This window comes from Chanos chanos, chromosome 12, assembly GCF_902362185.1.
Source record: "Chanos chanos chromosome 12, fChaCha1.1, whole genome shotgun sequence".
NCBI lineage: Eukaryota > Metazoa > Chordata > Actinopteri > Gonorynchiformes > Chanidae > Chanos > Chanos chanos.
This window is the reverse complement of record NC_044506.1, coordinates 3,594,719-3,616,966: the sequence shown is the minus strand read 5'-3', so window position 1 is coordinate 3,616,966 and position 22,248 is coordinate 3,594,719.

Below are 22,248 nucleotides of genomic sequence, written 5' to 3'. Positions count from 1 at the left end.
GTCCGATGCAGTGTAAATTTATTGCATTCAGCAGTGAACAAAAAACAACAAACTGAGTCAGGTCCCAAGGAGTGACTGAATTTAATACAGAAAATCATGCACTTATATCTAAAATTTTACCTGTATGTTAAACCTATGTATCCAATAAGCGCATAACACGGTTGTATGGTAACACCCCTTACATCATCTGTGTTTTGCATGGTCCAACCCATTCGCTTCCAGAAATTTCCCCAAGTTTTCCCAGAATTCATGATTCTATACACCATTATTTCCGAAGTGTCCTTATTTGGTTAAATAAAAATAATATTCAACCATGTCCTCATTTTACCTCGAGTACTCAACCATGTCCTCAATCTCACCGATACTTTACCCTTAATGCAGGTGTTAACTATCAAGTGTTGGGCTAGTCCACGCAAAGCGGACGCTGAAGCAACTACATCCCGACCATTACTTATGCTTCCCTGTCACTATAATCTAGGTTTTACCCTTTTTATGTTGCCTTCATGTTTTCCTGACCTTGCATTTTCCCTCTTTTGGTATACCGAGGCCCTCTTCCATTGGTTTCAACTTGCAGAGGCCTTCTTCCATTTTAGAGGCCTTTTTCCATTTCTCCAACACCTCCCGGATACAGTTTTATACACCTGCTTCATCTAACTAGCAGAGGAGAAGGCATTACAGTTATTTATAATGATAATCAAGGCCTCATACAAAAACCTTTACATAAATTCAATGCATTTGAAGTTCTTTATACAAACATAACATACATAGCCACAAAAAATAAGTCTACCCAGTCTATCACACTAATTATTACTTATAGACCCCCTGGGCCGTACTCTAAATTCCTCTGTGAATTTGCAGATTTCATCTCAAACCTCGTTGTTCCTTTAGACGAAGCTCTGATTGTCGGAGACTGTAATATTCATTTTGATAACCCAGAGGATCCTCTGAGAACAGCGTTCGTATCCATTCTAGATTCAGTAGGGATTAATCAGAAAGTCATAGGGCCCACATGTTGCTCTGATTAAATATAGAAAGTATAGTCACATTTCCAAAATCTGAAACTATCTCAGGTCATTATCTTATCTCATTAAAAATGGTTCTTAGTAATAATATATATATGATAATAATATTAGTAATAAAAAATATAACATTCATGAAATGTATCAGACAGGATTTAGGCTTTATCATGGCACAGAGACAACACTAGTTAAAGTTGTAAATGACCAACTACTGGCCTCTGATCAGGGTTGTGTCTCCTTGCTTGTGTTGCTTGACCTTAGCGCAGCCTTTGACACCATGAATCATACTATTCTCCTTGATAGACTAGAAAATGTTGTTGGAATTAAGGGAATGGCCCTCTTATGGCATAGGTCCTACTTAACTGATCATTATCAGTTTGTTGATGTCAATGGTGACTTCTCTACACATACTGAGGTAAAGTTTGGTGTTCTGCAAGGTTCTGTTTTAGACCCACTGCTTTTTTCTTTCTATATGCTACCTCTAGGTAATATTATTCGTAATTAGTATTACTCGTATTAGCTTCCACTGTTATGCTGATGACACACACTTGTAGGTCTCAGCTTAACAAAACTGAGGAATGTGTAAACAATATTAGGCATTGGATGTTTACTGATTTCCTCTCACTTAACTCTGAAAAGACAGAAGTACTTACAGTAGGACCACATGTAGCGAGGAGTAAGCTCTCTTGTCATGTAGTAACTCTGGATGGCCTTTCCTTTTCATCATGTGCAGCAGTAAAAGACCTTGATGTAATTATTGACTCCAGTCTTTCATCTGAAGCTCATGTAGATAATATTACCAGGATAGCCTTCTTTAATCTCAGAAATATTAAAAATATAAGAAGTGCAATGTCATTTCATGATGCTGAAAAACTAATTCATGCTTTCATTACCTCTAAGTTAGACTATTGTAATGCCTTACTGTCTAGGTGTTCTAGTAGATGTATAAATAAGCTGCAATTAGTCCAGAATGCAGCAGCCAGAGTCCTTACTAGAACCAAACGATATGACCACATCAATCCTATCTTATCCACACTGCACTGGTGCCCAATCAAATCTCTCAATGATTATAAAATCTTATTATTAACCTATAAAGCACTGAATGGTCTTGCGCAACAGTACCACGTATGCGGATAAGATTATATGCACCTCTAAAGTCTAATTTGGTGAATATGTTGGCCTTTCAGACTTGTTCTAGAGAAGTAGGGATCGATGGGAGTGGGTAACAAAACTTCACTGTCTGATCATGTAGGTCTCAATAATCTATACAGGGGTGAAGTCCTCCATCCTTCTTATTCTCATTAATTATTACTTGTTTTAAAGCCTCATCAACATACTGATCCAGAGCTTCAGATTCAGGTATGGAAAGTGGATAAATTTTACCCGTGGTGTTAATGATCCAGGTAATAGATCAATAGCACAGTCCCATGAGCAGTGTGGCGGAAGAGTGGTGGCCCCCTTCTTGCTGAACACGTCTAGGAATTCATAGTATTCTGTGGGACCATTCTCAGATTAGACTGCATTAGGACTCTCAACTGAAATAGAATGAGAAAGAAGTGCTAGGCAGGAGGAAAGACAATGTGAGGCTGTTACGAGCCCAGCCTTTTTCTAAAAAAAAGACAAAAGCAGGACGCAGTAACATAAAAGGCCACACCGTTCCGTACGCAAAAACTTTAAGTTTAATGAAAATTGACAACTCACAAAATAAGGAAATCGTGGCGGTAGCAAATGAGAACAACGGAAGACAAGATAATAAGAAAAAAGAAAAACCCTCGCGCTTTCTTCCTTGTGCACAAAGTAACTTCCCTGGCTCCCGTGAAAAGAAAAATGTGAGTCTTCCGTCCCACTTGCTGCTACCCTTGCTGAACCTGCCCTAAAGTGCTCAAAAACAAGTGCCCGCCAAAATATACTCATTTACAGTAAAGAAACCAGGTGTTTACAAACTATAACAACATTAACTAACACAAGAAACTAAATAACGTCCGCTATAAACGAAAGATAGTTTCCGCGTCTGCCCGAGGGAATCGGAGAATGAGGGAGAGACAGAGAGAGGGAGCCATCTTGGGACGGGTCGCTTAAATAGGAGAGGCCCCGCCCACAAACGAATCCATGTCAGACTCCACCTACAAGAGCGTGTGTGCGTGTGTCATGGCTTCTTTCTGGTCGATATCATCCGCTTCCCTTTCATCACCTACAGTAGGTCCCAGCTGCAGCAGTGCAGTCTCTGTGCAGTCTGACTGAGGGAGGTTTTTGTACAGCTCCATATCATGGTGTGAGAACACATAACCGCTATGGTAACTCTGACAGTAATAATCTCCTGCATCTTCAGTCTGGACTCCTCTGATGGTCAGAGAAAAGTCTCAGGTCATCTGCCACTGAAACCATCTGGAATTCCTGAGATTAATTTATCTGCATGTCTAATGAGGAGTTTAGAGCCTGTCCAGGTTTCTGTTGATACCAGTGCAGAAAGTGACCATACGAACTGTGACTGTAGTAATGCACTGCAGGGCTGGTTTTACAGTTAATAGTGACTGTGTCTCCTGGAAGAGCAGATTTCACTTCAGGAGTCTGAGTCACAGTCACCTGTCCTCTGGACTCTGAAAAGAAATGAGATTATTTTATTTTGCTCTTTAAAGTACATTAAGTCTTCTACAAAATCAAACATGATAAATAAATATTTGTATCTCAGGTCCATGTAAGTTTTTTTTTTTTTCTTTCTTTTTCTTTTCATTAAAATTTACAGGTCTGCTAAAAGTTTTGTGTTTTAAAGAGTCTCACCATGAAAACTCAGAGTCAGTGTCCAGATGAAGATGATGATGAAAGTCATGGTGTATGAGGGTTAAGTTAGTGGGGCAGGCAGCTCTCAGTCATCAAGTGTTAAACTCACAGGGCTATAAACACTCCCAGAGCACTGAAGCATGTGCTGCCAATGCAAAGTCTCCTCTCTATATGGAAATGATCTTCTTGGGTAAACAGAACATGTGCAATTAAAGAGTCCTGTGAACACTGACTTGGCTCTGAATGGAAATGCTCTCCATTACGATACAATTAAATTATAATCATAACATTTCCCTCACAAATGCCTTACCTGAATTATACATATTTTAATAACTTTTTAAAACTGCTTTACCTTCCATCTGTTTTGTACTCTATCTTTTATATATTGTCCAATATTCAGACCAGTCTATATCACTGTCACAGGGCACTTATAATTAAGGGGAGTGGTGAACACAGAACTGGTGATGAATGGAAATGTTCCCCGTCGAAGCCCAATCAAAATATTTTCATGTTATTTCCTCCACAAATTTCTGACCTAAGTTACACATGTTTCTACCATTTTTTAAAATTGATTTAAGTTCTGTTTTGTACTCTATATTCTATATGATGACCCATATTCAACCAGTCTGTATCACTGTAACTGTGCTCTGTGCTCTCTATGTCTCCTATATCAGTAGTTCCACATGTGTTTGGTTAATGTTGTCTTTTTCTGTCCAGTATATATACTTTTAGTTTTCCCTTCTTTGATTGAGTGGAGGTGTGTTGTCAGTGTGTTGCGTTAACCAGAAGTTTGAATCCTGAAACCCGTAAGTGTCCAGAAGTCTTTTGCTTTGTCCTGATTATTTCTAATGCATACATATGGACCATATAACACTGTGTAAGTAATTGTAAAAAGATGAGAGACTCAGTTATGGATGAATGCAGTGAGTTCATGATAAATCAAATTCATGATTGACCACGAGCAGAATCAGCCCCAAATCTTACCCTGTATGACAAATCCAACCCAGACCACATTGATAAACCTACATGACAACCCCAACCATTATTTTCACCCTCATCCTACGTCTATTGTTCTCAGTGTTGAAAATCAGAGTAAATTGGCAGAGGGACCCATCCTGATAAACTGGATCTTGAGTGTGTGTGTGTGTGTGTGTGTGCGTGTGTGTGTGTGTGTGTGTGTGTGTGTGTGCATGACTGGGTTATGCCGTGTGAATCAAAACATTTGGGGGAAAAATTCTGATTTAATAGTTCCAATCAACGTCATCGTCAAATGTTAAAATGATTGCAGTAATATGGAATATTAATGTGTGTGTTTGTGTGTGTGTGTGTGTGTGCTTGTTCTCCTCATTGATCCTTGTATAAAAGGGCCATCAGTTGGGAACCTCTGCCTCAGAAGACAAGGCTTAAATGGTTGTCCAAGGGAAGTATAACTCAGATTTACATACACTTACATAATTTCATAAAGTAATCATTTAACACCACCATCTATATTCAGCAGTCAACCCTCGCAGTATTTTTCCCATTTAAACACAAGTACTTTCAGTCAGTTAAATATTTCACACTACCAGTTTCGACATGATAACCAATGCACTGTGCAAGTTCTGTGTTTTTCCAGCAGGCTGGCAGAGCTCCCCCTCCCCCCGATGCACCCCAAAGTCAGCAAGTTGCACGTACACCAAAGACTGCACCCATAAACTTCTCGTCCAGGTCAGGATTAGCCAGCTGGCCTGTCCATCCAGGCTGCCCTCTGACCTTACAACCAATAGGGTTAAAGATACAGGTCAGCATATATAAGACTCGCATCCCCCCCGATCGTCAGATCGACACCAACTCCGGCGAGAAGAAGTCAGAACCTGGACCGTTTAAGTTAATGCGGTGTGCGTCAGTGACGACTGTAAGTGCAAAACATTGTTGGGCTAAGGGTGCCTCTTTCGTAAATAAGGGGAAGATTTGTAATTAACTGTATATAGTTTAGTATATATGTATATATGTCTTTATTGTATACATTTTCATTAGTAACGGTTGCATGTACGATTGCTGTAATTTCCCTGCCGTCTGCCGTCACTAAGATACGTATTTGTATATGTATGCTAGTCCTTGCCTGTACGTAATAGCCACATAGCCGTATCGAACATACCATAAACGATACAATGCATGTGTACCTGTACAGTGACGTGCGTGACCTTAGAGTAACCCCTCCTCTGTTGCCATAGTGCCGGTCCACGATCAGAGCCCCATTAGCACGCATGCGCAGTGTAGCGCCCCAATATGGCGGCGCCCTGTGAATTATTTTCTTAGCATAGCCACTTAGCATGCTGACATTAGCTATGTAGCATGCTACAGTTAAGAGACCAATGTGGTTACCGCACACTAGCGCTACTAGTGGGCTCACAAACGTGGACCGGCAACAAGTTATTACAGTCTATCTAGTCATGCAACCAAATATTCCCTGTAAATAGTGTTGTTCATGTGTATGTATATGTATTTATGTTTATGTTTACATCCAGCTGTAACTGTTTATTCATTATGGTTTATATGTTTATTTCCAGCAACCACACACAAACACATACATCCACTCACCTATACCTACACTCAAACCAGACCATATCAATCAAACCCCCTCTTTGTAAATTCAAGTGTGCTCATGTCATGCTGTGCGTTTTAATAAATATCAAAAACCCAAATTGGATGCTTGGATTGTGTTCTGACCGACACCCCACGGTGACAGCAAGGTCCCTGAAACAGCACAAAGGCACAGTGACACTGGGAGCAGCACACCTCACACTGCACTCTCAGTCACCCTCCTTTTCAATCCTTGTCACTGTCCCCTCCCCTTAGGACACTGATCTAATCAGTATTCATTACTGAATCAATAGTCCATCATGTGCATTAATAATTATGGACTGATAATAGTGAGTGTAGATTTAGTGTAGTGTGTGATTCCTCTCCTCCACAGAGTGTGTCATTGTGCTGTCTCACATCCTCCCCCTCAGCACCTGCAGTAGGTCCCAGCTGCAGCTGTGCAGTCTCTGTGCAGTCTGACTGAGGGAGGTTTTTGTACGGCTCTATATCACCACCTACAAGGCTCATAGTAAATAACAGATTTATCTTCTGTACCCAGGAAGAAAAGATTTCAGGCTCTTGATGAAGATCCTAAAATGTGACATGACTTTGGTGACAGGGAGAGAACACTAGCCATATTATTATAAACAGACAGTTTCTATAGAAATATGGAATGAATGAGTCCATGGAATGAATGTCACCAGTGTAACACTCAGATGTGTGTATTCTGTGTCTTCTGTATGATAGTGTGACAGATTTTCTCTCTTGTATACCGAGACTGTCTGCAGTTTGTTCTCTCATTCCAGTGGGTGGACTCCCTATAAGCTTTGGTCATTTCAAATAACACCAACAATAATAATAATAATAATAATAATAATAATAATAAAGTTTTCTCACAGGTGAAAATAAGTCAGGTATAGTAAGGTAATTCAAACTCTGGCTCAGTTACCGTGGTAACTGACTCTGTGAACCTAACCTGCTCGCTGGCAGGTTTTCCACAACAAACCCTGAGTTTCTCCCTAACTCCTCCCTCCGGCTGAAACTGAAGCAGCTGTCAAACATGGCGTGTACTTTTGTCGCCAATCCGATCGGCATTGAAGCTAAATTAATTCACATAGCCTTATGTCAGGAGAGGATTTTGAGACTATGACTAGATATATCATCATTCCCTGATGACTACCTAATTGAGTGTTACCGTTTTTCATCACAGCCTATCAATTATGCGAACAGCTCCGGCCTACATCTCTAATATTAGACACTATGGACTTCTTGCTCTCAGATTAGAGCAAATTCTTTGCGTCGCTCTTCATTTTTTGCTGACAGGAGTTTCCTTTATAACACTGGTGACGCCGGATATATCGGGAAAGCAACTGTTTGTAGAACCGTAAAAAAATGTCCCTTGCACTTAAACGGCTACTGCACATTTTCATAGTGTCTCCTGCGTACAAACCTCTGAGGACCATCAAAGTATTTCGCAGGATTGCAGGTGACTGATGTAGAATCATTCAGCTGAAGTTAATGATGATATTTTAAATTATATTGTGTTCACATTCTGCTGCAACCTCTGACTGGGATCAGTAGTTAGTTTTTATGTTGCATCAATAGCACACAGAGCCCTATCACTGCTCCTTCAGTTAATGAAGTAGACTATGTAAACTGGAAGTCTTTCTACAGCATTTATGTGCAGGTACACTGACTACTGTCGTACAGTAACAAAGACTATACATCACAACATACTACAACTAATATTTCTCACTCTCTGCACTGTCGAGATTATATGTGATGCATCATACAAATGTTGAAGTAGCCCGGCTCTGTGCATGATTCACAAATGTATCATTAGCATGTATCACAAATGAACGGCCCTGAAGAAGACAGTCCCATCCACCCTGTGGATGTCCTGGATGGAGGGGCCGTCTGAGACATAATTTGCCAAAATCATTTCACAGATTAAGATACCACCACCCCCAGCAGTTAAATAAAGAAAAATCAGTCACATTTCATTTGGTCTTCTTCATTTCCTACAAATGCAAATGCAAGAATTATTATATTTATATTGTTCCAACAATCAACAATTCACCTGGTACCATGCACCCACATCTAACTGGTGTTCCAGTAATTCGATTTCAAGATAGGCCTGTCTAATCTGCCACTCCAAATATACCATTTTTCAGTCAGTTTTAGCCATTTTCTTCAGGAAATGCATTTTATACAACTCCTTTACTGGTAAATGAGAAAACATAAGGATGACATTAAATTTGACAGTTCTACATGAAGAATCAACCTGGCATTTATTGAACATCTCACTGTGTCAGTCTGTGCTGTGGAAATTGATGGACTCTCCTCCTGGTAATGCCCAGTCATGCTCTGTTAAAAAGGATAAGAACGTGTCATCCCTTTTAAACTCAAAATTCCACACAAAGATGTAAAAACATTTGAATGGGGAGAGAAATATCAGTAGTTGCTATACATAAAATTAAGATGTAAACCTCTGTAGGCCTTTCTGAACCCCTCTCTGTGGCAGCAGACAATGTGTCTTCATCATCCTGTGATGAAGAGGAGCATTCTGTTTCAGTATATTTTAAATCACAATCACTATATTTGGCAAAATCTCTGGAGTATTAAGTACTTACAACTGCAGGGAGTCCAGTTGTGGCAGGAGGCTCAACAAGGCTGAAGAGACCATCAGTGACTGTTGGGAGAGATAAAAATCCCAAAAAAGATATATATATATATATATATATATATATATATATATATATATATATATATATCATTCTGTTGGAGGTTAAAGTTAAATGAATAGACTTCTGCATTCAAACTTACGCATTGACTCGGGCAGCAATTCTCTCCCACACCAATTATCTCGCCTTTGCCGATGCAGTTGTGTTGCCCCCCACCTTTTCTTTTTTGGAAAATGTGCTCATACTCGCCATAAACACGTATCAGAATTTGTAACTGCAGCGGGGTGAAGTAAAACGACTTTTGTTTTTGCTGGTTGCCACGGTGAATCATAGTATCGGAGCTCCATTGATGATGGCTTTTTATAATTGTCACGCACTTGCTTAACTCAGAGTTAATATACTCAGAGTTGATCGAACCAACTCAGATCAGCTTTTCTGGAACCGAAAACTCAGAGTTTCCCATCTCAGGGTTCGTCAATTCAGAGTTCAGAATTAAACTCAGAGTTTGTTGAACCCACTTTCTGGAACACCCCCCAGATTTACTAGTAATCATGTTGGGGCTCAGTGATGTTAATTGTGACTTTCAAAGAGTAAAACAAATAGACCTAAATCAACACATATCTGTAAGTAAGTGCCTAAAATCACTACAAAGACTTCTGTGTGGTTTTAGTGCTTTACTGAGTCAGGACTAATTATTATTATTATTATTATTATTATTATTATTATTATTATTATTATTATTATAAAAACACATTTTAAGTCTTATATACAGACACTCAACACACGCCTGGAAAACCCACACCCAGTCAATCCATGTCCACTCAGTTCCACTAGGTATCCTGCAGAGGCAGCCCTGAGCTGGTGTCCAGCAGGTGTATGATTTGATGGTGGATTTGATGTAGACTGGTGTAGTTCCCCTGGCCGCTCTGAAGACCAGTGTCAAGACTTTTGACCTTATATCTTATACAAATGGTAACAGACAGCCAGTAGAGGGAGACAAAGAGAGGAGTGGCCTAAGCATTTTTCCATGTTAAAAACTAAAGTAGCTGTCTCTTTATCAGTCTTCTGGAGTGGATGGATTGGACATGCAGGAAGACATGGTGACTGGTTCTGTAGAATCTGATATTGACTATGAGAGAAGAGCTACTTTAGTTTGAGTTCATCTGTGTCCTTCTGTTCTCTTTTTACTGTGTTGATGCCTGATGAGTAAAACATGTTGCTATCTCTCCACCCTGTGGCAAGTGTCCATGATTTTGTTGAAATGCGTGAAATTGTGCTTGTTTTTTGTTTGTTTCTGTGTTTGTGTGTGCGTGTGTGCGTGTGTGCGTGAGTGCGTGCGTGCGTGTGCATGTGTGTGCATGTGTGCCTGCGTGTCCAATTGCGTGTGTGTCTGTTTGTGTGATAAAATTTGTTCAGCCTTAAGCTGTTACAAAATGCAGTTTGGTTTTTAGAAGGTGAGATTCCAAATGCTTGATCAAAAACAATAGCAGGAAACTTAACAATGTTGATTGTTGTATCAATATTCCGTCATGTACGAATGATTGTAGTCAGTGTAATTTTTGCGTAGTGTGTGATCCCTCTCCTCCACAGAGTGTGTCATTGTGCTGTATCACATCCTCCCCCTCAGCACCTGCAGTAGGTCCCAGCTGCAGCAGTGCAGTCTCTGTGCAGTCTGACTGAGGGAGGTTTTTGTACAGCTCTATACCACTGTGTGCGTGGCCAGTTACCACTGATCTCATGTAAACTCTGACAGTAATAATCCCCTGCATCTTCAGTCTGGACTCCTCTGATGGTCAGAGTGAAGTCAGTCCCAGATCCAGTGCAACTGAAACGATTTGGAATTCCTGTCTGTAACTTATTGGCCAAGTAAATGAGGAGTTTAGGAGCCTGTCCAGGTTTGTGTTGGTACCAGCTCAACCGGTGACCATAGTAACTGGAGTAATACACTGCAGGGCTGGTTTTACAGTTGATAGTGACTGTGTCTCCTGGAAGAGCAGATTTCACTTCAGGAGTCTGAGTCACAGTCACCTGTCCTCTGGACTCTGGAATAAAAACAAAAATAAGAAGTAAAAATATGAACTTCAGCACATAAGCAAGAACAGCTCCTTGAACAGACTATTAAATTCATATTTTGTAGCTTCCCTTTACCTTTAACACAGCACAAAAGTGTCCAGATGAAGATGCTGATGAAAGTCATGGTGTCTGTGGGTTAAGTTCGTGGGTCAGGCAGCTCTCAGTCATCAAGTGTTAAACTCACAGGGCTATAAACACTCTCGGAGCATTGTGGCATGTGCTGCCAATGCAAAGTCTCCTCTCTCTATGGAAATGATCTTCCTGAGTGAACGGGGTGCATTTGTGTGTCACTCTTTTGAGCTCCTCACTGATCTGAGTGCAGTGGATTTTTGGGAGTCAGAAAGTATAGTATGTGATCGTGTGCTTTGGTGTGGGAATCTTCAGATTAATGGGATGTGACAGCTGTGTGTGATGCACACATAGGCGTGTACATCAATCTATTTTCTAGTTTTCACTCCAATTATCATTTCATTACAGATGTACTTACGATTTAAAATAACTCAACAACACACTCCACCATTTCTTTACCACAACGTTTTATCTACTTTCAGTTGCTAAGTTTAGAGCACAAACTTTAATGTAGTTAATGATAGATCTCTGAAATCTATTTCTATTATTGTTGTGCTGTAAACGTTACACTAAAGGAGGGAAAATAATTACAATAAGTTAAGTGGTCGGGTTGCGATGAACACTGATTACAATGCAAATCAAATTTAATACACAATCAAAATCATTTCATTGGGTCTTTATTAAAATTGACAAGCTTTCAAGACGACATTGGGGAAAGGGCTGGGCGTTATGGACTAAAATGTATATCACGGTACAATTTGAAGCTCGGATGGTAACAGTATATATCACGGTGTAGATATTTTGTTTTATTTCTTGTTTTTTTTGTTTTTTTTTCTTTTAATTTCAGTATAAATGCTTGCAACAGCCTTTTTTACCAAGTCCTCCTCTTCTTCACTGTGTGCAGTGCTTTCAGCCATTTCTTCGTTTCCAAACAAAGCAGCACAGGCTCTCACGTTTTCCAGACGATTCGCTGGTGCAGGCTGATGATGAATGAAGGCTGCAGACTAGGCACAGTTTAGTGCATTGCTGCTTATGACAGGTGTAGTTACCTCATTGCCACTTTAGATCTGTGAGGGCTCTACCCTAGGGCTGAGTGATATTTCTCAAAAAACACATATCTCGATATGCTGAAGAGAAATGCTGATATACGTTACAATACGATGAAAACCTTAACAAAGTGTAATATTAAATTATCAGTATCTCTTTGTTTCACCAAAAACACAGCGTACTGTACAGCTAAATAGTAAATATCTAACTGTACATCTAAGCAGTACTGTAAAACATAACAAACATAAGACAATTGCACAGACAGCACACATCTTGTTTTATAGTGTGGAAGTGCAACCAGCAGTCACTAGGACCAAGCGGAAAAATACAATGCGACACTTCCAATTTAGGCTGATTGGGCCAATTCTATAAAAAGGGTTTGAGGAGCACCCACTTCATATGCTGCGTTTGTGCTTGGGATTGGGTCTATGAGTTAGAAATGTAAGTATAGTGTTTTGGAAGGTGTGTTTGTGTCTGTGTGTGTGTGTGTGTGTGTGTGTGTGTGTGTGTGTGTGTGTGTGTGTGTTTGCACTCTGGCTTATGTTGTGATGCTTGGTTAACATACATGTGGTGTTTTGTAGGAACACCGTAGTGGGAGGTGAGCAGTGACCTGAGTTATTAATGTGATTGTTGAGTGTGCATGGTCTGATGATTGTCGGTGGAGCTTGTGGTCGGTTGGATGCGTGATCAGCGCATCACTGTCTGTGCGAGTCGCTGGTCCTTTGTAACAGGTACAGAGTGTTCACTAGTAATATTTGCTGTTTACTGTTTATTGTTTAAGCCTTATCCTTGTTGACAGTTGTTTGTTTTTCTTTAAGGTCATAGCACTGATTGTTGTCTACTGTAGGTTTTAAATGAATTAAATCTAATTGTTCAGGTATTAAAAGGTATTGTGTGTACATGTTCACTCTGGATGACTGATATTGACTAACGCTTGTTTAGATCTGTTGGAGTCTGTCCCTCATCCCTTTTCCTCCAGGCAACGTCACAGGGTGCAGTTGGGATGCATGTATGTCACTGTTTTCAGCACCTCACTGATCTGAGTGCAGTGGTTTGTATTCAGTCACAGAGTATAATGTATGATCATGGTCTGTGGTGGGGTAAGTTGGTTTCTCTCTCTCTCTCTCTCTCTCTCTCTCTCTCTCTCTCTCTCTCTCTCTCTCTCTCTCTCTCTCTCTCTCTCTCTCTCTTTATTGCTCCTCCTCACTCATCACTCTCTTACTCTGTCCTAGTATACTGCCTGGTCTGTCTATCCCCTTGTCTCTCCATGCTTTACTGGTTTTATTTATTTATTTAATTATTTGTTTATTTATTCATTTTAAATGAAGGTATTTTATTGTGAACAGCGATAACACATTTTTGTTTCACTGTTTCAATATTCCATCAGGTGTAGTACAAATTATTAAATGATTATAATGGGTGTAGAGTTATTGTATTAATATTCGATCATATTTACTTGTTATTACAGAATGAATACACTCTGTAACTTTTGTGTAGTGTGTGATTCCTCTCCTCCACAGAGTGTGTCATTGTGCTGTATCACATCCTCCCCCTCAGCACCTGCAGTAGGTCCCAGCTACAGCAGTGCAGTCTCTGTGCAGTCTGACTGAGGGAGGTTTTTGTACAACTCTATATCACTGTGTGAACACACCACTGCTTTGGTAACTCTGACAGTAATAATCTCCTGCATCTTCAGTCTGGACTCCACTGATGGTCAGAGTGAAGTCAGTCCCAGATCCACTGCCCCTGAAACGATTTGGAATTCCTGACCATAACTTCTTTGCGTGATATATCAGGAGTTTTAGGAGCCTGTCCAGGTTTGTGTTGGTACCAGTGCAGCTCTTCATTACTCCAGTGCTGCACTGCAGGACTGGTTTTATAGTTGATAGTGACTGTGTCTCCTGGAAGAGCAGATTTCACTTCAGGAGTCTGAGTCACAGTCACCTGTCCTCTGGACTCTAAAATACAACAGAAATAACAAGACATGAAAATTCAAAATTCCTACAGACTTGACAGCAGAACACACCTGAAGGTAATCATGAGCAACAATGATTTGTTGAAACATACTTTTTAATATGTATTTTAAGGCATTGCATTTACGTTTTGTATAAAACGGAAGTGTCCAGATGAAGATGGTGATGAAAGTCATGGTGTATGTGTGTTAAGATAGTGGGGTAGACAGCTCTCAATCATAAAGTGTTGAACTCACAGGGCTATAAACACTATAAACAGGGCAGCACTGAAGCTTGTGCTGCCAATGCAAAGTCTATTCTCTAATCAGGAAGATCTAAATGATCTTCCTGGCTAACTTCAGCACAGTAATCTATGTATGATCAAATAAAGTAAAAAATAAGTGTGATCAGAATTTTTGTAAGGTATCTGTCATCACTATACAGTATATGTAATGATGTATATCTAGACCTTTATTCAGCTCTGATCAGAAATGGGTTCTGAGAGATTCTTTATCTTTTGAGAAATCTGTTGTCTGAGCTCCTTTGAATGACAGATGAATAAACAAGGAGAGAGAGACAGGTAGAGAGACAGGACTGTAGAGGACAAGAGGGGAGATGAGGTCTTGACATGTCTGTCATCACTATGATGAGGTCACAAGTCCAATAATCATATCAGAGCTTCGCTGAAGTCAGAGGTCACTGGTCACAAAATGCCCAGACATGTGGAGAATTTTTCAGTCTTCAATGTGGCATAATCAAAATACATTAAGATTTAATAAACACGTCTTTACATATTTGCTTTTCTAGGATGAAAATATGTGTTTTTTTGGACACTATTACACACTGCATAGAGAAAGGAATCTGTCATAGAATAATGACAGTTCTCTGTCAGTAATGTGCAGCTGGTCTCTTTCACACAGATACATTCATACCGAGTTTATCAGTAAATCATTAAAGGACACTGAAGTGAGTGTATGTTGTCCAGGCTGAAACTGAAGTCAATTCGGGGTTATGAGGGAGTTTTAATCTCTCTAACTGTGTCTCTGCTGCTCTGAACCGTTCACAGGAGAGGCAGTTAGAGAATCTAAAAGCATATTTTGTTTACAATGCATCAGATAAAATAAATGTTTTAACTCAGAGAGCTGCACTTCCATCAACAATCTCTTTCCTGAGGAGATGAATTTATACCTGCTGTAATAGAGACTCAAAACTACAGAACAGGTTTTAGATAATAACATTTGAGAAAAACAAACCGCTGTATATTGGAGAGACTAATATCAGAGGAAAGTAATTATGGATTTGGTAGTGTAAGTTGACCATTTTTTATCTTGTTCAGTTTATACAAATCAAAAGAATTGAGTGGCAGTTATGACTTAAATTTCACATAAATAGACATGAATATTGTGTAATGGGCCTACATCTAAAGTGTTATTCACGTTAAATGCCAACTGAGTTATTTAATAAAATAAGAGATTATAATATTCCTCTATAGATATGTTCAAATGATATTTACTGTTCTAGTGAATTCAAATGACACATATTTATAAATAAAATGTTTATTTGGGATTATTAATAGTGAAGAAGACTAAATATCTGTATAAACTGTTTTGAGGTTTTAAAATACGAGAACAGAAAGTGACTGTTACAGTTTGAGGACAAGTAAAATACAAAATACATTGTTATAAGCAACAGTTTGGAAATTTCAGGTTCTGGTGGCTGACATGTAAAAATGTATAATTGACAGCTAACTTAAGACTCAGTTTGTGTTAAATATTGGAACATGTGTGGACCCTGGTCTGTCTGTAAAATAAAATAAAATGATATGACTACATTAAACAATATTTCGATTAATAAGGAAATGATACTTGAAACTTTGTGATTCAGTCCGTTCTCAATAAATGTCCCCCTTTCCTTGACATCTGCATGGTCACCCACAAAGACCAGACATAATCTGCATCCTACTGCAAAAGTCACTGTGAGGGCTGAAGACTCCTCGTTTCATCTCCAACAACACTGCACCACCTCAGGGAGAGAGAAACAGTCCAGTCCCTGGTCTTAGTCGGCCTCCACATGAGCCTAGTGTTTTAGTCCGCCTGAGAGTAATCTAAAGTTAATCTGATTTAATCTAGTTTAGATTAACTGATTGTGTAGAAACCCAATAGACTGTCTCAGTGTTGCCATGTGTCCCGATGATATTGTCCTAAATCTTATTAAACCTTAAATGGTAAATCATTTATTTAGTGCTGATGCTCCCTCTTTCTGTTCTCTTAATAAAGCCTGATGCAGGAAGACTACTTCATGACTGCTGCCCGGTCTCTTGATTGTCCATTACACTGAATGACTGTAAAAAGAAGAGGCTGACTGCACTCTGTCAGAGTTAATAATTACACTACACAAAGTTAAATGTATTTCTATGTGATTCTGTAATCGGATCAGGTCTGAGTAGAGCTGTGTTGCTTGAGTGAGGTTTTTTTTTTTTTTTTTTTTTTTGAAGAATGAACATCTGGTGAGAGTGCTGATCTATTCTGGGAGGAAGAAAACCACTCAGCCCTGTCTATGCAAATCTGACTCTCTTCCCCCTGGGCTTCCAACACTCCCAGTTACACAGTGTCACTGGTTAAAGTGATCTAGACTGAGTAATTGTCGGAGTGAATTGGTTTCAGTTCTAGAAGAGATGAGTCTGAACTTGTATTACATCATACACAGATATACACAGATGAGGAAATATTTCTGCTGCTGCAATCAAGTAAATATTAGGCTTTCATTCTTTGCCATTTTAATTTGATTGGTCAAATGTGAATGTCTCTTGTGGGCCCACCACCTGCGACGGGAGAAATAGGGGCCGGGTGCAATGCCACACGGGTGGCAGGATGGGGTGAGGGCCCCAGCAGACTGGGCTTACGGTTCGGGGGGGGGGGCTGGAACTTGTGCGGGAGGTGGAGCGATACCAACTAGATATATTTGGGCTCACTTCTACGCACAGTCTTGGCTCTGGAACCAAACTCCTGGATGGGGGCTGGACTCTGTCCTTCTCTGGAGTTGCCTGGGGTAAGAGGCGACGGGCAGGTCTGGGGTTACTTGTTAGCCCCCGACTGAGTGCCGCTGTGTTGGATTTTGTCCCGGTGAACGAAAGGGTCGCCTCACTGCGCCTTTGGGTTGGCAGCTCAGAGTACCCAGCCTTCCTAGACACACTGGAAAGTGTCCTAGTGAAGACACCATCTGGGGACTCTGTAGTTCTACTGGGAGACTTCAATGCTCACGTTGGCAATGATGGAGAGACTTGGAGGGGAGTGATTGGGAGGAACGGCCTACCTGATCTGAACCCAAGTGGTGCTTTGTTATTGGACTTCTGTGCGAGTCATGGATTGTCCATAATGAACACTATGTTTGAGCATAAGGCAGCTCATAAGTGTATCTGGTACCAGAGCTCCTTAGGCCAACGGTCGATGATCGACTTTGTAGTTGTCTCATTAGACCTGCGGCCATATGTGCTGGACACTCGGGTAAAGAGAGGGGCAGAGCTGTCAACTGATCACCACCTGGTGGTGAGTTGGCTCAGATGGCGGGGGAGGCTGCCGGACAGACCTGGTAAACCCAAGCGCATAGTGAGGGTGAACTGGGAACGGCTGGCTGAGGACCCTGTACGGAAGATCTTCAACTCACACCTCCGGAGGAGCTTCTCCCTGATCCCGAGGGAGGCTGGGGACATGGAGTCTGAATGGACCCTGTTCAGAGCCTCCATTGTTGAAGCGGCAGCTTTGAGCTGTGGCCAGACGGTCGTCGGTGCCTGTCGTGGCGGCAACCCAAGGACCTGGTGGTGGACGCCACTGGTGGGGGAAGCCGTCAGGCTGAAGAAGGAGGCCTTCCTGGCTTGGCTAGCACTTGGCGGAATTGGCTGAGAGGTACCGGCATGCCAAAAGGGCTGAGGATGTGGTCGGACAGTGGAAAGAACACTTTGAGGAGCTCCTAAACCCGACTGACACGCCCTCCACAGAGGAGGCAGGGCCAGAAGATTCAGGAGAGTCGTTACCCACCTCTCTGGCAGAGGTCACTGAGGCAGTTAGAGAACTCCGCAGTGGCAAGGTTCCAGGAGTGGATGAGATCCGCCCTGAAATGCTGAAGGCTTTGGATGTTGTTGGGCGGTCATGGCTGACACGCCTCTTCAACATTGCGTGGGAGTCAGGGACAGTGCCTGTGGAGTGGCAGACGGGGGTGGTGGTCCCCATTTTTAAAAAAAGGGGACCGGAGAGTGTGCTCTAATTATAGGGGTATCACACTACTCAGCCTCCCTGGAAAAGCCTACTCCAGGGTACTGGAAAGGAGACTGCGGCCGATTGTCGAACCTCAGATCCAGGAGGAACAATGTGGATTCCGTCCTGGCCGTGGAACAGCGGACCAGCTGTTCACACTTGCACGGATACTGGAAGGATCATGGGAACTTGCCAATCCAGTCTTCATGTGTTTTGTGGACCTGGAGAAGGCTTACGATCGTGTTCACCGGGGTGTCCTGTGGGGGGTACAGCGGGAGTATGGGGTGCCAGGTTCGCTGCTGCGAGCCATTCGGTCCCTGTATAACCGTAGTGAGAGCTGTGTCCGTATTCTCGGCACAAAATGAAACTCATTCCCAGTGAATGTTGGACTCCGCCAGGGCTGTACCTTGTCTCCGATCTTGTTCTTAATTTTCATGGACAGGATCTCAAGGCGCAGTCGGGGTGAGGAGGGTGTCCAGTACGGTGGCCTTAGGATTGCGTCTCCGCTTTTTGCAGATGATGTGGTTCTGTTGGCCTCATCAAACTGTGACCTCCAGCACGCGTTGGGGCTGTTTGCATCCAAGTGTGAAGCGGTTGGGATGAGGATCAGCACCTCCAAGTCCAAGGCCATGGTCCTATGCCGGAAAAAGGTGACTTGTCCCCTCCGAGTAGGGACTGAGTTTCTGCCTCAAGTGGAGGAGTTCAAGTATCTCGGGGTCTTGTTCACGAGTGACGGTAAAATGGTGTAACGATCAGCTATCACACAACGATCATTACCACTATACACACGGGTAAAATTGATTCTCCTTTCAGATGAGACTGATGTTTCCTATTCTTATGAATTGCGACCATTGGATTTGTAAAAAAATAAATAAATAAATAGGCAACGCGGAAGAGGCCATAACTTAAATGTATTAACTTGCTCGAGCAAACAAACACCCAACACCTCTTATTTACACACACACAAACCAAATGCCAGTCTTAACGTTCGCTCCGTCTCCGTATTCGCCGCGCAATCCATGAAGAAAGTCATTCAACAAAAAACGGTAATCCAACGCAATATGAAAAAATAAAGAGCCCCCCAGAAATCAACAAACAGCAAAAAAAAAAGATAATCCACTGTGCATCCAGCAAAAAAAAGGAAAGAAAAAAAAGAACAACCTCACCGCTCCGGCAGGAATAGGGATCCGAAGATTTTACCTGCGTTCAGGCGTGAAATGCGGTGATTGCAAGTTTTTTCAAAGAAACGTTCACGCAGTTCCTTTTTCAGTTGAATTTATTTTGAGTGCACTTTAAATGCTCAGGTCCCCCGCAGACTCCCTGATTTTCTTTTCACGCTCCTCTCCTGCCACACCAATGTCTCGTTTTAAAAATATTTTGAAAGTTCCCGGGCTGGCGAGTCAGCTGACAGTTGGGTCAGCTGACCGGTTTGACGGCCAGCTGATTTCCCCAAACACAGCAAACGAAAATAAAACAACAGACTGGTAAAAAATTAAAACAACCATAATACATTTTGGGGATGGAATATTACCTTATAGGGATTCCCTTTATTGATGGTCAACCGTCATCCTGTTAACCTTGAATTAAAAAAAAAAACCCTTATGTGGCGGTGCTACAATGGAGCGGGAGATCGATAGGCAGATCGGGGCGGCGGTGGCGGCGGCAGTCATGCGGTTGTTGTACCGGGCCGTCGTGGTGAAGAAGGAGCTGAGTCAGAAGGCAAGGCTCTCAATTACCAGTCGATCTTTGTTCCAACCCTCACCTATGGTCACGAGCTCTGGGTAGTGACCGAAAGAATGAGATCGCGAGGAGCTTGGAGTAGAGCCGCTGCTCCTCCGTATTGAAAGGAGCCAGTTGAGGTGGTTCGGGCACCTAGTCAGGATGCCTCCTGGGCGCCTCCCTATGGAGGTGTTCTGGGCACGACCAACTGGGAGGAGATCCTGGGGAAGACCGTTTGGAGAAATATATATCTCGGCTGGCCTGGGAACGCCTTGGGATCCCCCAGGAGGAGCCAGGGAAAGGGATGTCTGGGCTACCCTCCTCAGCCTGCTACCACCGCGACCCGTTCCCGGATAAGCGGGAGAAAATGATGATGATGATGACGTGAATGTAGGAAATTAAGTCAGATCCCTGTGAAGTGAAGTGATTTAAATTAAGAGCACCTCTAGAATTGGTCTGAATACACGTGTTTGAAGTCTGTGGTGCAGTCCTCTTTTCATTCAAATGTTGAATATAAATTGCTGAGTCAAAGTGAGGAAGTTGTGTGAGCAGATCATGTTGTGTTAACCCTCTGGAGTCTGAGGCCTGTTGGCCACATTTGAGGTAGTCTGGCATGCCTTGACATTTTTATGTATTTCACCTATTTAAAAAACATTGATGTAATGTGTTTGTAGACAGTCTAAACATATCAAAACTGATGACCCATTCTCTAATGGTTTTCCAATGAAAAATGGGAGTGTGAAATGAAAGTGAAATGAATCACTTCACAGGTGGATCAGTTAGATATTTGACTCCGCTTTCAAGTTGAGGAACTATATGAACACAAAGAGAAGTTCTTCATCAGTGTTTTAGCTCTCAGCTCTCTTACATGAGGACTGAGTTCAGTCCTTTATAAAAGGATTATATTGTGTGTGAAAACTCCCAGAGATGGTTTTCATTTGGTTCACCTGTGAGTGTCTGACTTCATTTACAGTGTTCACATCTGCACAGAAACTCTTTTGCACTCTCTCTAAACTCACATCATATACATCAGCCTCACATTGGTTATTAATGCGTAGTTAAGGTTGAGACTGGCTGAATGTAAAATTGAGTATTTGACTGAGTTTTACAACACTGCATGAATAAATCATTCACAAGATGGAGTCAGACTGTTTCTTCTAACACTTGTATCAGTTTAATTATTTCTGGTGTATGACTGTGCTTCTGGAAAATGAGAGTCAAATGGCTTTAATCTCCATAGTTCTACAGCTTAGTTTTCCCTTTAAACAGAGAATGACATTCACTGGATCATCAAAACTGCATCTGTCACTGTGACATGTGAGACAGCGAAGAATGAAAATCTAAGGATGTAAGGATTCAAACGATGTGAGTGTTTATGTACTTAGTTGAACAAACTGACTTAAGGACATTGATATGTAATATAAGCCCTGAGCAGTGTTAGCATGTTAGCTTTAGATTTTTTAGATTAACTACGCAATGTTTTTGTCAGTCTAATACCACTGACAAGTGATTCCATGCTATCTATAAGAGTGTCTGCATGTTGATTCTAGTCAGACATTAACCCTATGGAGTCTGAGGCCTGTCAGCCACTTTTGAGGTAGTAAAAAACATTGATCCCAAAGTGTTACATATGCTTATATGTGGTCTGAGGTCTGTTCACACTGCAGTGAGTTTAGCCCCTGGTTAAATTTAGACTGACAGTGGATTTCCAGCGGCCTTGACTAACAGTGGTCTGGGAACATTACACTGTGTTCACATTATTATGAACCCTGGGACAAGAGGAGACCTAGTAAGGTGCACAGACTTTCGGAAGGACAGTGGCTCTTTCAAAAAGACCCCCCCCAGCCCCCCCCCCCGCCACCCCGCCACCCACAAACACACACACACACACACACACCTTGCACAGATACACACATGCACACACTACTTTATGTTCCAAACTTCACTATTACCTAGCTGACCTGCACAAAAACAGTGACCAGTTGCATATGTCACATACACATCAAGCTAGTTAGCGAGCGATAGCTCACTGGTTATGTATCCAGCCTGCAAAGAGAGTCGAGGGCAATCTGCAGCCATTACCATCACTTTGGCT